The sequence below is a fragment of the Microtus oregoni genome, unplaced genomic scaffold (assembly GCF_018167655.1).
Source record: "Microtus oregoni isolate MIOR12 unplaced genomic scaffold, Mior012 000002F_ref0000024, whole genome shotgun sequence".
Lineage (NCBI taxonomy): Eukaryota > Metazoa > Chordata > Mammalia > Rodentia > Cricetidae > Microtus > Microtus oregoni.
Window position 1 is genome coordinate 77,169,366 of NW_024543061.1, and position 5,635 is coordinate 77,175,000.

The following is a 5,635-nucleotide window of genomic DNA, read 5'->3' on the forward strand; positions in this document are numbered from 1 at the left end:
CCCGATGTTCTCACTGAACAGTAGAAACCCAAAATTTGTCATTTCTTAAATTGAGTACAAAAACCCCTTACATAAATTGAAAGAACGGATAGATTTACAGGTGTCAGTGCAAATGTTCCCAGCTTAAGGTGAGTAACAACCAACAGTGGCCAGGAGGGAAAACACCAGAATGGAAACTGGGTCCTAAGGCCCAGGCTTTCCCACCCTGTTAGACCAGCAAGACAGAAGTGGTAACTGATTCAGGAACCCTTGCCAGCCTCGAGAAATCCTGGAAGTCAGCAGTCAGTTAATACCTGCACAGATCACTCTGCATGATGCTCACACGGATCAGTCAGGCTGGGGATTTCTCTTCCACCGCATGCTCTCCCCAGCCACCAAGTGACTGAGCCAAACCATATAACAAGGGAACAGTTAACTTGAATACAAGGTCAAAAATCAGCAATAAGTTCTACAATCCAGTGCTGATACAAGGTTCAAGGACAAATTTCTTTTCAAAGGCTTATTACAGTTTCATGAAGCTAGCATGAGGTGTGTACCTTTGCCAGGGCAAATTGATACTTCAGAATCAACTCATGCAGCAGGTGCCTGGCACCTGCTCAATCCATCTGAAACATTTGTGGTGGACGATGTAGGGGCCCGACTTGGCACACTCCTGTTTGTTGATCCACATCTGCAGGAAGGTAGACAGTGAACCCAGAATGGAACCTCCAATCCAGCCTGAGTACTTACGTTCAGGGTGAGCAACGATCTTAGTCTTCATTGTGCTGGGTGCTAGGGCTGTGATCTCCTTCTGCATCCTGTCGGCAATGCCTGGATACATGGTCGTACCCCCAGACAACACTGTGTTGACATACAGACCCTTGTGGATGTCCACATCACACTTCATGATGGAGTTGAAGGTGGTCTCATGGATGCCACAGGACTCCATGCCCAGGAAGGAAAACTGGAAGAGCACCTCTGAACACCGGAATTGCTCATTGCCAATGGTGATCACCTGCCCATCAGGCAGTTCATAGCTCTTCTCCAAGGAAGAGGACGATGCAGCAGTAACCATTTCTTGCTCCAAATCCAGGGCAACATAGCACAGCTTCTTCTTAATGTCACACACAATTAAAACCAAGGTGATGAAGCTGTTGCCCCACTCAGTCAGGATCTTCATGAGGTAGTCTATTAGGTCCAGGACAATCAGGTGCAGATGCAAGATGGCTGGGGAAGGGAATAGCCCTTGTAGATGGGCACTGTATGTGTGGTCCTGTCCCCAGAGTCCATGGCAATGCCAGTGGTGGGCCCAGAAGCATACAGTGACGGCACCGCCTGAATGGTCATGTACATGGCTGGGGTTTTGAGGGTTTCAAACATTATCTGCGTCATCTTCTCTCTGTTAGCTCTGAGATTCTGGGGGCCCTCGGTCAGAAGCACTGGCTGCTCCTCAGGGGCCACACACAATTCAGTATAGAAGGTGTGACTCCAGATCTTCTCCAATTCCTCCCAGTTGGTGACAATGCCGTGCTCCATAGCATACTTCGGGGTCAGGGTACCTCTCTAGCTCTTGACCTCATCACACACATATGAGTCTTCCTGGCCCATGCCCACCTTGATGCCCTGGTGTCATGGGTGCCCAAGAGTTGACGGCATCATGGCCAGAAAAGCCAGCTTAGCATATGCTGGAGCCATTGTCAATGACAAGTGCGACAATTTCTTCTTCCATTGCCATCAGTGAAGGATGGCAGACACAGCAGCAAAAAGACGCGCAGTGTAAACTGGCAGCGGAGTGTGGGTCTTATTTAATATACAGTGTTCTGCCTGCATGTGTGTGTGTACACCACAAGAGGGCACCAGATCTCATTACAGATGGCTGTGAGGAACCATGTGGGTGCCGGCAACTGAACTCAGGAAGAGCAGCCTGTGCTCTTAACCTCAGGGTCATCTTTCAGTTCCTGAAAGCGGTCTTTGTATTTACTTTGGAGGACTTTTGTGACTAAGGAGAAAACATCTGGTGCCCAGCAACCGAGTTTCCCTGTCCCCACTGGTCGCTCAGGTGATTGAGAACTTAAGACTGCCCATCCTCTGCCGGAGGGAAGCTGGGCTACCCAATGTGAGCGCCGAGTGAAGGTGAATTGGGAGCCTCCCTCGTGTCTGCTTCTGCTTCTATCACACATCGCTATTGAGATGTAAGGAGGAAAGACCGTCAGGTGCTCGCATCAGTCTAGAGCACATGTGCTCAATAGGCCAGGTCAGCATAGAACACCCTTCAGCTAATTCCAGCGCAGAGATCCCACCGTGAAGGCATGTTACAGCATGGACAATGGCGTAGTCGGGCCGCAGTTAGTAGATTTGAAATCATTATTAATTTTTAGAACCATAAAAACATTGATTTAGTTGAACCTTTCTACCGCTGAAGTGCACTGTATTTAGGAGTAATTAACAGCCTTTAATTAGGAAGAATTGCCAAGCACTTTCCTTTCTTGGCTCTGTGGGAGCTAGTGCAGCTGCATGCAATTTAATCACAAAGGAAACAGCTTGTGTTTTATGTTGAATCTGCCTTTAATGGATTAAAAAATATTCTTTGGTATCCTATTTTATAATTAAAAGAAAGATTTGAGTCGCTAGTATTACAAAACATGATTAGCCCAAATGCCGTTAACGTTATGGATGAAACCTTTCACCTAGAAGCATACACAGGACGGAAGTATAGAAAGTTGATCTGTCTGCCCGTATGTTCATGGAGACGTGTATCTTAATACCGAGTTCGATATTTTGATTCCTCTAGAATCCCAATGTGACTCCCATGTTTCTGCGCGCACTTAGACTCAGTGTGACTCCTTGCTAGCCAGAGAGGTGTGTAGGCAATCGCTGGGTATGGAAATGCTGACGTTTTCTGAGTTTCAAATGACAAATGACACGCTCTTGTCAGCTGACCATAACTCGGGAGCATATGGTATTTCTGATGGTGGGTGTCACTTCAAAGTTTGCAAATCGCACCACGAGAGCGTTCCTCTGCTGGGCTCCTGGAAGACTTAGCAACTGTGAACTGAAGTGACAACACAGAGAAAGGACCGGAAGAAAAAAAAAAAACCCGACACCATTTTGACAAGTAGAAGGCCATGCAAAAGGAATGAGTGGATGGTTGGTTAATTCACGCAGGTGGGATATAGGGGATGACAATTTATGGAGAGAGGAAGTCTAATGTTTTCTTTAGACAAACTAGGAAATAGTCTAATTTCTTAAGTCAGCCTGTGAATGATCAGATTTCAGGGAAAGAATAAAAAATACAGAAATGACTAGAATTAGAACATCAGCTATTCGACCCAGAAGCTTCGAAATGGAGTAAAGCCCTATTTCAGGGGACAGAGAACGTTGACAAAAGTACATTCATCCCGCAATTGACAGATCACTTCAAATAATGGAGACTTGAAAAGAAAGTGTCTGCTGTTCAAGCTGGGACAGTTTACTTCAAATTACCCTGCTCCAGCCTTTGCGGTCTATTTTAACGGGGCGCTCATTTTGTTCAATAACATCCACATTCAGAGAATTTCCGCCATGGCTCAGTGACCAGTCTTCAGTTCAATGGAACCAACTCTCCCTGTGCTTCCATTACAGGGATTCCATTCCCCTGCCCACCCCAGTGTTCCTGCTTCTCCTCCTCCTTAGAATCCAAAACCTTCCAGTGTTTCTACTCATGAATAAGATGACTTATGTATAGAGAGTGCAGAGTGCTTACCAGCGACCTAAGATGACATTTTTCCTCAGTTGAACATCCCTTCTCTCTTTCATTCAGGAAACTTGCAGTCATTTTACGTCTGAATCAATGAATTCTGAGATTTCGCATCCCAGAATGAAAACCACCCAGTAACTTGAGGAGATCTGCTCCTTGGGGTGGACATCCTGAAAAGTCTAGGCTTCTAAGTATGCAGATGTTAGGAGTGGATCCAGGTCACAACAGTAATTATTCTAAATAAAATGTATTCTAAGTAGAAATATGGATTAAATCATATAATCAACCACTCAGGGGAAAACCCCTCTTAGCTGGGGAAACCGAGGCACAGGAAACTGCATCATCTTACTGAAGGTCCCTAGCTTTCTGATACTCACATAGAGTAGAAGCTTGTTAGCTTCTCTGCAAAGCCAGCTGTTTCTGCCCACTCCCTCTGTCCCTAGGCTGCAACACTACACTTTCTACTTTATCACTGGCTTTTCTTGCCACAAATGCCTGGCACTAAGGGAAGTTCACAAGTAGGCTGGTTTGGGCCAGATGTTTGCATTCTGCCGAGGCTTCTGGACTCTTCTTAGGTTTGAAGTGGCCCAGAGGCACTTGAGCAAGCAGAAGTCTGGCCCAGGGAGGGCCACTATAGATGGTAGTGGGCACCAGGGACCCTGTGACTCTTTAGTGACAAGGAAGGAACCAGTTTTCTTGGGGACATTTTCCTCTCCAGTTCTTGGCTGTGTGAGATATGAAGTGGGCTTGTAAGATTCTCAGATGTGTCCCATGGGACTTTTACTAAAAGCCTTTTGATTTCTTCTTACCCATATGTAAGTGACGGCCTGGTAGATAAAACCAAGTGATTCTTAAGAAAACTGGTCTTTCTTTAGGGGCTTCTGTCTTGTCTTTGAGTCATTAGAAATGGAATATTTTCCTTCAACATACAATTAATCTTCCCAGAGCAACTGAACAAGAAAGACTCTTACGCGTGAGTCTTTGCTACTGTTTACTTCTGTAGAAAAGCAATTTAAACAGGAAGCCACAGCATGTTGAGCACTCTATGCAAGTTCACATCGCTCTTATGTCCCTGTTAGTGAGGATATCATCCTGCTATCATGTCATAAAATGTCAGCTATCTCTGACAAATATTAAGTAAGACAAATTGCATTGATGAGCCAACCAGGTTTTTCATCTCTTCAGTAGGTTCAGTCCTGCGAAAGGTTTGGCGCACATAAAATCACTCGCAAGGACAGTACCTACACTAACAAGGTGTTCATGTGTCCAGCTGCTGGCTAGAGGTTCTGAGTAACAGGAATGAACTCCTCCAGGGCAGGACATTAGTACCACCCATGTGAGCTCACCCCCTCATATTGGGTGTGGGATCTGCGGCAGAATCAAGATGTTCCTAAGTGCGGTCTGAAGGCATCTTTAGAGAAACCAGCAAGTATTTCATTGCTGTGAGCTATCTCTGAGAAGTGTCTACCTGTACTGAGCTATGGCTCACGGTAGAGCAGACCAGAAACAAGGGTTGCATACCAGGAATGCCTCACCATGTTCTCAGGACTCTTTAAGCAATCTCCTGAGACCATCATGTGCCTTTGCACAAATATGAAACAGACATTCCTTCTGGGTGTGTGTCTTAGAAAAAAAGGCATTTTGTATTAGTATGGACCCAATTGTCAGTCTTTTGACCCTAAGCCACATTTCCACTCTCTGTAGCCCAGCTAGTAATGCTGGAATACCCAATGTCACTAGCCTAAGCGTGTCAGTAGAGGGTGCTGGAAGAACACTAGAAGAATGTGTCTCTTCCTGGTTCAGCTTCTGTTGGCATTTGTGGACCTTCCTTCCGGGCTCTTCCCCCTGCTCTGCAGACAGCGGTTTGGGACAGCTGTGTTCTTGCTGTTGCCCAGCAAGCTCCTCTGGCATTCGGTGCAC

At 46.0% G+C, this 5,635-nt stretch overlaps 1 pseudogene; it reads right to left on the reverse strand.

Annotated features, from left to right (window-relative positions):
- Positions 1 to 565: 565 nt before the first annotated feature.
- LOC121436863 lies at positions 566 to 1,708 on the reverse strand (annotated as a pseudogene).
- Between the last annotated feature and the right edge of the window lie 3,927 nt (positions 1,709 to 5,635).